The sequence below is a fragment of the Primulina eburnea genome, chromosome 13, assembly GCF_022965805.1.
Source record: "Primulina eburnea isolate SZY01 chromosome 13, ASM2296580v1, whole genome shotgun sequence".
In the NCBI taxonomy this organism is placed as follows: Eukaryota; Viridiplantae; Streptophyta; class Magnoliopsida; order Lamiales; family Gesneriaceae; genus Primulina; species Primulina eburnea.
The window spans coordinates 21490227-21501715 of NC_133113.1; positions in this window are offsets into that span (position 1 = coordinate 21490227).

Genomic DNA, 11489 nt, shown 5'->3' on the forward strand with positions numbered 1-11489 from the left:
CCATTTCCCTTCGAGAAACTTTATAGATTAGATGATGCTTTCTATTTCTTAGGCCAAGACTTCTTAAGAACTTTTCTACCTGTCCTGCAGAGAAACCTTGATATCTCTGTAGACTTGGATTTTCTCTCATGATTCTTTGAACCATGTTATGAGATATAGTTGTCTGGCTGAAAAACCCAGACAAATCTTCATGTGTTTCGTGTCGAAACACCTCGTCTTCAGTCTGATTCCGATTCTGTTCCATCGGATTCTTCCTGACTTAAGACTTCCTCTTCTTCAAATATACTTTCATCTGAGGCAATGTCCTCAAATCTGTATACTTGAATAAGATTTTGGTAATAAACTGCTTCTTCAATATCTGGAGTAGGATCGAAGCGTTTAATACCTCTTCTTTCATTTTCTGGACAATTAGTCGAGATATGACCTCTTGCTCCACATGTCCAGCAATTACAGTCTTTGAAACTTTCATTAGCCCGAGTATGAGCTCTTATGAAAGTTTTCTTTGTAGGTGTTCTTCCCGTGCTTCGAGATGTACTCGATGCTTGGGATGATATCCTACTCCTCGATGGTCCGCTTCTTTGTCCAGATTTATAAGATCTGGCTTTCTGTCTAGACCATACAGTTCTTGGTTTCCAAGAATTTCTCCCACTTCGTTCATAAGGATGAGTCCTAAAACTTTTCCTCTTATGCTTCTGTGTTTTATTTCCAATAATTGTTGGAAGATCATTTTCCTTACAACACAAAGGAGTTCTTTTGTTGATACCCCTTAAGCGTTTGTAATTCTTTTGTAATGCTGCCATGTGACACCATTCTGCCAATTTTCCTTTGAGGAAAGAGGCTCTTCTTGCCAATGTATCTGGATTACCAGGTACGTACTCCCTTATGAGCATTTCTCTCCAAGGACTTGGCATTTTTGCGAAGAAAAGCTGCATAGCTATATCTTCTTCAACTCCTGAATTCCATCTATATTTGGTGAATAACATAATGTATTCATCTACCAAACATATATCATGTAATTCAAGACTATACAGAGCTTGAGTATATTTTTTCTTTTTCTCTGTATCTTGACTATTGAAATAGTCTACCCCTATAAAGTGTGCTTTGAATAGGGTAGCCATATTTCCAGCGATCTCACTAAGAGATTCCCCAACTAGGACTGACTCTTTCATGTCTGATGAAGTCATATCCCAAGCAATTTTCACTGATCCCATAAGACTCATTTCCAAAAGTTTAATGAATCCTTCTTTGTTGAGATCAAGTGTTCCTGCTGCAATCCTCATAGCAGATGTCCAATCGTCTATGAGATCTTCTCTGTTTTTGAAGTCCAATACATCAAGGTTAAGCATAACCCCGTAAGGATGTATAGGATCTAAAATAGTCTTTCCATAGGGTGTTTGGTGCAAAGGTATTTGAGTTCTCCTTGCCCTTGTTCCCGCTGGGTGTGATCCTCCACCAATATGGAAATCAGTCTGAGATTCTCTCATATTTACATCATGAGATCCCATACTTTCCCTTGGTGGTTCCTGAGAAGATGACCAGGTTATTGCAGGTGGTGTTTCACCTACTGCTGTGTTCATCTTTAGATCTACTACTTTGAGATTTGCGAAAGATTCCGCAAGCTCTTGTAGATCCTCTAAACCAATCCTTTCTAAAGTTGTCATCAGATGAATTTTTTTTCTGAGACAGACTTTATTAGATTGATCATCTTTTCTTCTTCAGTTAAAGGTTTTGACACCACTCTGGCCTTCCCTTGTTGATGTAACAAAGGTTCGGTACCAAATGAGGGTGGTAACCATCCTCCTGAAGTTCGTCTACTAGAACTTGGTTGTTGTTCTAGTTTCTGAATTCTTGTTTGAATATCCTTTAGGGTCACAAGAATTTCTTCTTGTTTTTCTAGGATTTTCTCAACTCGTTGTGGTACATAATATAGCAAGGTGCCATAAGTTTGTACCGTTTTCTGGATCTCTCTAAGATCTGACGAGAGCTTAGAGGAATCGGGTACTATTTCCAGAAACTTATTGTTCTGAATCATAACTTTACCTGATATTTTACCTGAGGGTGCTGATGCTTCCCTTCCGGCTTCTGAGATCTAACAATAGTTAGATACACTTGTTTATATTCCAAAATTTTGGAATATTCCTTGTAAATTATTATCCTTGAACTGAAGTTCGGATTCATAATTTTTTCGAAATTCTCCTCCTCTAACATTTAGTTACTATTATAATAATAAATATTGTGTTTGAAATAAATCAGCCATGCTCTGATACCATTTTCGAAGCGCGAGGATCATTTTAAATAAAATAGGGAATAAGGGTAATATGGGTATTAGGATAAGCCTTTTCTCTCTCCAGGGAGTTGAGACTAAAATGGGTTTGATTGGGGACTGTCCTCCAATTCTCCCAAAGAATAATCGGCAGAGCAGACAACTGACGTAAAAAGATTATTGGAACTCGTAGAAGAAGGAACACGGCAGAATCACAACCGGGGAGACCGATTGCGTCATTGCGAGAAGCAGGCCAATTTCAGGAAGAATGGAAATCAAAAAAGAAATAAACAAAAATGAGAAATGGTGCATACGATTTGAGTAAAATTCTGTTTCTTAGGATATTACCCAACCACGTATGTAAATGTGATATTTAATAATACACTAGCTACTCAGCACACGCGGTGCGTGTGTGTACAATTTTTTTTTATAATTATTTATGGACTAAAATGAAATTTGACAAATTATCGAGGTACTAAAGTGCTATTTGAATAATTGTAATAAAAAAAATAAAAACAAAAATGTTTTTTGATTAAAAAAAAACAAAAATGTAATTTTGATATCAAATAGGGGCAAAATAGGGAAACCAAAAAACAGACCAAAGACACCAAAAACAGTTATTCTAATATGCTTAAACTTAATAAATAGTAAAAGATGTCCGATCCACTAGCAAACCAATGGACATCGTATATATTGATAAATGTTTATCACGTAGACTCTAATTTCTAGCTTTTTTTTCTTAACATACTTACCATCATTTATTAACTTTTCTCAAATCACGAGTTACTACTTTATGCAAAAAACAGAGGGAGACTTCCAGAAAATCAAATTTCCAGCTACATCCGAAATAATAGGGATTAAACTAGGGAACCTAAAAAATACTAACCAAATTAGATATTAACCTGATAAAAGAACCATGTGGGGTTCAAATATTACAAGAGTATTATGTCGGAGTATTGTTTTCTCCTAATCAGGAACAACGAAGTTTAAAAATTTTAGTTGCGACGTTCAAAACGTTTTTTGGATTCTTATGATTTATAATATTCATAAAGTGTTTTAATTTATTTATATTTACATATTTAATATCTGCTCTGACTATTCTAGTGTTTAAGCGGATATAGCACTTCTTATGATTCCCTACGAACGGATCTTCCTCTTTTGATCGTCTAATCAGGTCCACGATCAGAAACTGAATTCTTGTTTAGATCGCACTAGAGATATTAAACAATTTTGGTTCGAGACTGGATCACCAGAGTTTTAAATATCCTGCGGTGATGTGGCCGTGGAAGTGACCGTGAAATTTTTCTTGTGAAAAATTGGCTAAGGGAGGAGAGAGAAAAAAACTGGTATGAAAATTTTTTGTGTGAAATTGTCTTGTTTCATATAACCCTTAATAAAATATTTATAGAATTTGATTCTTGACCACATCAAAAATCCTTTTCCTATGAGGATTCATAATCCCATTAAGATGTCTATTTTCATTAATTAATTAAAATTCTCATGTATCATGCAAAATCAAAATTTGATAATATTTGATTTATACACACACATCTACGCATACATATATATGTATAGAAATATATGTAAAATTAATAATTATTATTTAATTTAAATTAATTAATCAATACTAGACAATTTTAAAATTGAAATGTCTCTTACTTTTAACTTTAAAATTTAAATATATACTAGGAAATTTTTTTAAAAACATTTTCTTCTAACTTCAAAACGATCCAACATAAAAACTAATTTTTAAAAATCTTAAATACATATCAATCCATAAATCGTCAACCATAAAATGGTACGTCAATTTTAAAATAATGCAAAAACTAAACTTCAAAATAAAGCATAAAATTTTTAATAAAATAATATTCAAAATATTTACTTTAAATCTTAAATCTTAAGCTAATGTGGAAAATAAAAATCTAACGAGAGTGTACTATCGGACCCGATCCACTCAAGCGTCAGTGCCTCCCTCAAAATCATCATCGGCTGCAACCATTCAAACTTAGTGAGTCTAATGACTCAACACGTTCTAAACATACATAACAAATAATACATATATTGGCACATACAACTTTAAAATAAGTCTTGTAATAAATAAGATGACGTAAAAGCTCGTAATCATATCTAAATCATAAATCATTAAATCATAAAACTTTTCATCATCGTATATCATTTTGAGTGAAATTTGATCCTTGAAAGTGAATATCATATATCATATCATCAGATCAGTCTAGCTATACCAATTAGTACCTGGTGGCGAGCGTCAACAACTCTTGTCACTAGGCCATGGCCAAATTTGAAAATACGATCGCCGAACTTTTTCTGGGGGCCTTTTCCAGTAAATGGGATCCCTCGAGGGCTTTTTCCCTCACGATATATCCAATCATATCTTTGGTGTCACATTCGATTCGCATCACTCTAAATATTTTTCCTTTAATTATATTATAAAATATTGTGTCATTCAAAAATAACATTTTTCGAGAAAAATCATACGACATTTGTATATATCATAAAAATATTATATTTTCATCATAAACATTTTAAAATATCATTTAGCCTGTATCATGATTCTTCAAGACACTGCAAGACCTTTCGAACTACCCGAGACGTAAAATGACCATTTTAACCCTGGATCTCGAACTTCCAATTTCGACTTTTTCTTAATTTTATTAACTCGAGCCTATCTCATAGCATCATATAAACTTAAATTTGACTTCAAATATTTTCTAAATGTAAACCCGAGCCTTTCGATTTATCGATTTAATAGCTAAACTGTTAAGCGTTTGAAACCCGGATTAATTCCAAACTTAATATTATCTTCCCAAACTTTAAACATAAGCTTTCATCCCTAAAATACGCCCATGAACCACGATTCGACCCCCCATAAACCACAGTTCGACCTATTGCCCCTAGCCTAAGCAATAACTGAAGCTCTTTCTTCCCAAAACTGATCGCCTCACCCAAACTGTTAGAACTTTTCAAGTTCACAATCTTGATTTTGATGTTAACAAAACTTGTTATCTTGTTACTAATAATTTACCTTAGTGCGCAAACAGTTAAGACTGAAATAATCAGTTTACGAAGTTGTTATCAGAGATGCCAATTGATTGAACCAACTGATTACGGAAAACTTAATCAGTCAAACTGGTTTATCAACAAGCAGTTCAGTTGACTGTCCAACTTATAAGTGATTCACCAGGAAGACCTCAGAAGCCTGGCCAGCCGATGCTATGTCCAACTGTCAAAGAGCCCAACTGACCAGTTCAACTGACGAGTCAACTGATTTCACTAGACCAACTGAAGATCAGTCAAGATGACCAGTTCGCAGCATCAGTCAGAATCTTCAAGTTGCAGATCAAGACAAGCTTATTCAAAGTGGATTCCAGCTGTGCGTGAGGGTACAAAGCCAGTGTCCAGTCAAATGATAATAATGGACGTTGCATCAGAGCATTAAAGACAAAATTCTTCAGAAGGCAGTCGAAAAGTCGAGACACAAAGTCCAAGAAACCGATTCAAATTGCAACGGATACAATAAATGAGTCTCACTGTACGATCAGTTTTCCCGCCTATAAAGAGAAGATCAGTGAAAACTCAACAGATAATGAGAAGAAGCTGAAGAAAAAGAACGATAAACAAAACTAAAAGCTTCTTCAAGAGAGAAAAGAAAGGGCACGCATATTGCATATCAGCTTTCAGAAGCAATCAGCCCAGAGGGATACCAAAGATATATCAGCTTAGAATAGAAGCCATTTTCCCTCAGTGTGTGAGAACATCCTTATTCAGTTCTCACACACAAACTCTCTCAACCACTCATATACCATCTTGCACAAAGACGTTAAACTTGTGTATGTAGTCTTTGACACATAGACGTTAAAAAAGTGTTGGCTGGAAGGTGCTGCCTTCAGTCGTATCTAGGAGTTCAGTTTAGGCAGTAGTGTAAGTCGTAGCTGAGTAGGTCTGTACAAAGAATTGTATAAATCAAAGTCTTCTAGTGGATTCTACCCGAGGCGGTAGAAATGGTGAGGTAGGATCAATTGAAATCTTCGAACATCCATAAATATATCTTGTGTATTTAACTGATTAACTGTTGTTTTTAAACTGTTTGATTAGTTGGAGTATTCATCAGTTCAGTTGTCATCATAACTGAACTGATGAATGCAAAAACCAATCTACCCTTTTTCGGTTATTCAGTTTACATAAAGTAAAATGTTTTCTAATATAACAGTTTGCTTCACGAAATATTACTTCGAGTTTCTTCCGCTTAGTTTTTAACCAAACTCGATTTAATTCATTAATGTTAATATTCTTATAACACGAGCTATTGCAGCTCATTGGAGAATATAGTGTTCGAAATTCCTTCGAAAGCATAAGCACACTCGATCCTTCAATTGGTATCAGAGCAGGTTGTTGATCAGAATTCTTCTGCTCCTCCACTACTTCAACAAGAAATATGAAGATGTTTCAGAAATGGTAACACTTGAAACAGACACAACTGATAGAACTCTGGTCTTATTTCAACAAGTAAACAGGGAAGAGATACCGGAATCCTCTGGAGCCATGTCTCCCGGTATATCAAATACTGAAGCCCTGTTGGATGAAATCCAGAATGTTCAGCACAATCTAGTCAGTATGATGAATGCCATTTGTGACATCCAGTCTACCCAACCTGCGCACACCTTAAAGCTTAACTCGTCAAATGAATTTAATACGGGACATCTTCAGCAAATTCAAAAGGATGTGATTTCACTATACTTCCAGATGGAAGAACTTCGAAAAGACAGAGTGTCGACTGAAGCTCACTTTTAAACACAAGCCTTAGTTGGAAGACGCTTTGATTTTTTGCAAACGACAGTTGCAAAAAAGATAGATTTGCAGCAAGAGATTGTGATGAATGTTGTTTCAACCATCGCCTCAGAAGTTCGTACTTTAACCAAGAAGGTTGATGAGTTTGAAAAAAAGGGAAAAAGATTGATCAGAAGAATGTTGACGATGAAGATTATGGTAGATTTTTCTTGAAGATTATTTATTTCATTCTTTGTACGAATCTGTATATAGAACAAAAATTATTTTATCTACTAAGGAATTCGAGTTCAGTTGATTAGTTCTCATATTACAAGTTTTGTCAAACACGAAAAAATGGAAGTTTTTCATTTTTCTCTCAAACTGAAATTATTGTCATTCAGTTTTTAAAATTCAGTTGTTGAGAAAAATTCTTTCCTTTTTATCAACTGAAGAATATTTTCTTAATTCTGATTATCTCTCTTAAAAGTCTTTCAATTCAGTTTTAAAGGGAGATTTTTTTTTTTTTCAAAAACTTCTTGAAATGCAGTTATAAATGGGGAGCTTTTAACGACGTTTGAATGTACTAACCCTTGAACTTAATATATTGTGCTTAACTGCTCAAGTTTGTGATCACTAAAAAGAGGGAGATTGTTAGAACTTTTCAAGTTCGCAATCTGGATTTTGATGTTAACAAAACTTGTTATCTTGTTGCTAATAATTTACCTTAGTGCGCAGACAGCTAAAACTGAAACAATCAGTTTACGAAGCCACAACTGAAGCTATCGGAGATGCCAAATGATTGAACCAACTTATTGCGGAAAAATGAATCAGTCAAACTGGTTTATCAACAAGCAATTCAGTTGACTGTCCAGCTGATAAGTGATTCAACAGGAAGACCTCATAAGCCTGGCCAGCCGATGCTGTGTCCAACTGTCAAAGAGCCCAAATGACAAGTTCAACTGACGAGTCAACTGATTTCACTAGCCCAACTGAAGATCAGTCAAGTTGACCAGTTCGCAGCATCAGTCAGAATCTTCCAGTTGCAGATAAAGACAAGCTTATTCAAGTTGGATTCCAGTTGTGTGTGAAGGTACAAAGCCAGTGTCCACTCAAAGGACAATAATGGACGTTGCATCAGAGCATTAAAGACAAAACGCTTCAGAAGGACAGTAGAAAAGTCAAGACACAAATTCTAAGAAGCCGGTTCAAATTCCAACAGATACAATAAATGAGTCTCGATGTACGATCAGTTTTCCTGCCTATATAAAGAGAATATCAGTGAAGACTCAACATACAATGAGAAGAAGCTGAAGAAAAATAACGATATACAAAACAAAAAGCTTCTTCAAGAGAGAAAAGAAAGGGCACGCACATTGCATATCATCTTTCAGAAGCAATCATCCCAGAGGGATACCAAAGATATATCAGCTTAGAATAGAAGCAATTTTCCCTCGGTGTGTGAGAACATCCTTGTTCAGTTCTCACACACAAACTCTCTCAACCACTCATATACCATCTTGCACAAAGACGTTAAACTTGTGTATGTAGTCTTTGACACATAGACGTTAAAGAAGTGTTGGATGGAAGATGCTGCATTCAGTTGTAGCTAGGAGTTCAGTTGAGGCAGTAGTGTAAGTCTTAGCTGAGTGGGTTTGAACAAATAATTGTATAAATCAAAGTATTCTAGTGGATCCTACCCGAGGTGTTAGAAAAGGTGACGTACGAGCAGTTGAAGTCTCCGAACATCCATAACATATCTTGTGTATTTAACTGATTAACTATTGTTTTTAAACTGTTTGGACCGGTTGGAATATTCGTCGGTTCAGTTGTCACCATAACTGATAACATGTCCCAAATAATTATTTAAGTTTACTGTTTTCATATTTTTATTTAGCTTAAATCGAGGGCTTTTAAATTAATCTTTAAATATAACATATTAATGTGTTTCAATCCCGAATCAAACCAAACTTTAATCTAAAATTCTCAAATTAAAAACTTAGACTTTTAATAATTATTTGAGCTTAAATATAATTTTTTCATAATTTTATTAAGAATAAATCTACGCGTTTCAATTAATTCTTTAATTAACGTTTCGTGAGACGATTAAATCACGGATAAATCCAAAACTCATTATTTTGATCTCAAATTTTAAACATAACATTTTTATTATTTATTCTACTCTTGTGAGCCATGAACCGCCACATGGATCCATGGTTCTAATTTTAATCTTTAAAATCTCGTTTTTGACACATGTAAGGACACACCGAGCCATCTCCTAAAATACTCGAGCCATGATCGAGTCACCTCGAGCCAAACTTGACCAACCCACCTACGAACCCTACTGATCAAGTCCAGCCCATGGAACTCGCCCTAGCTCGCTCCGAACACTTCTGCGTTCACCCCCGATTGCATGCATGTGTGTATGTGAGTCCTTAGCATATCTAGGACTCCTAACCCAACCCTGACCAGCCCCTCTATCCACCCTCCTGGACCCTTAGAACCCATAGGACCTGACCTTAACTCCAAAACCGAAGCCCTACATAAGCTGCAAGAAACAGCCGAGACCCACCTAGACTATCCTTGAACCATGTTTGTTTTTTCTCGAGCCAAACCCGAACCCTCTTGAGCCAACCTCGAGTCAGACCCCCTATGACCCTACTGGACCCTTAGAACCCTTAGTAACGTACCATAGGCTCAAACCGAAGCCACACCAGCAGGTAAAAGCAGCAGCCGAGAAAACCAATTTGACATGGACTCTACGTTTCTGTTGCTAGGACTTAGCCAACCGTCCCAGACCTTGAACTAGCCCCTTGTGCCCCTTCTTAGGATCCTAAGGACCTAACCTAGCCCAACCCAAAGCCCCTGGCCGAGCCAACAAACCCTGCACAAGCTGCTACAACCTGCGCCCGTCCTTGATAACTCTCTCAGGTGGAGTCCTAGCATAGGACTCCTCCTCAGTCTCTTGTCTCGAGTCCTAGCATGGCTAGGACTCCTTCCCTTACCCCTCACTTCATCTAGCCCAGCCCTGGTCTAGCCGAACCCAATCCAAGCAACCAAGACCCCAAAACTATGCCCCTTGATCAACCCATATCCCTTTTCGGTTCCAACTTCTGTTATGTACATGTGCAGCATGTATTGTGCGACATAGGACTCTTTAAAACATGTAGAAACCCCCCCTTAAACCTTTCCTAATCATAGCAGCCCCTTAGGATCATGTTAAACATAATTTTGGATTAACACACATGATTTAAAAACCATCCTAGATGCAAAAACGAAAATATAACCAAGTGTCCCTTGTTTTTCATGCAAAACATGTTAAATAATTACTATGGTGTGAATGATGAGTAAAAAAGAAAATATGGCGTGTCTTTGTGTGTTTAACGCACGACTAAACGTTGACGATTACAAAGGATGGTGACGATCAACCTTGGCTTGAAAACTTGCGAATTTCAAAACTTCTCCTTGCTTGATACTCTGTGTGTTGTGTTATATTTTGAGAAGAAAAGAGTCCTTATGCAATCGGGGTAGGGGGCGTTATATTTTGAGAAGAAAAGAGTCCTTGTGCAATCGGGATAGGGGGCGTGTGGTTTGCCATTCAATTGAAGAGTGATTAGCACTTTAAATAATAATTAAAATACTAATGGCAAGGTTGTAAATGGCGGGAGGCGGTGGCGGGGCGGTCGGTGACCGCCTACCGTCTCAGCCGCCCAGGCGGTGCCCAGGCAGTGCCTAGGCGGTTGAATTTTTTTAAGTAATTTTTTATGGATAATCATATATAATCACAAATAGTCATAATTTTTTTAATGTAAGATGTGTAATTAAATAATGTTTAAATATAAATAAGCTTCATACAATAAAATATCATCTAGATAATATGTAAATAAATATATAATTGCAAACTAACAAGATAATTAATAAAGATTTATCATCATATTAATGTATGCTAACAAAGTAATATAATAATTTTTACCAAAAAATTAAGTTTAAATTTCAAAGTTTCAATCTATTATGAGAACAAGTACTAGACTAAACATAATTAATCTTTCAAATCATCTACATGTGCACCATCAACTACATTCATAATCTTCTCATCATCGGACTCAAAATCAACATTTTCTTATTTCTCCTCCTCCGATGTATCTAAATCTTCGTCAAGTTCTCTAATGGAGATGTTCCTTGTACTCCTTCCTTAGTTTGATAGTAAGCAGTGAAAACCAAAAAAAAATATCACCGTTAAATTCCAAAATTTTAAAATAACCCGCCCCGGCCGCCTGGCCCTCTTGCTCGCCGCTTGGTCCGCCCGCTCGCCGCCTCCACCCGCCTCGGCCGTCTGCCCACCGCCGTATATCTTGGACTGCCTTAAACAACCGCCTCATGCGTAGGCGGGCGGTCGAGGGCCGCCTACCGCCTAGGCGGTGCCTAGACGGCCGCCTCGACCGCC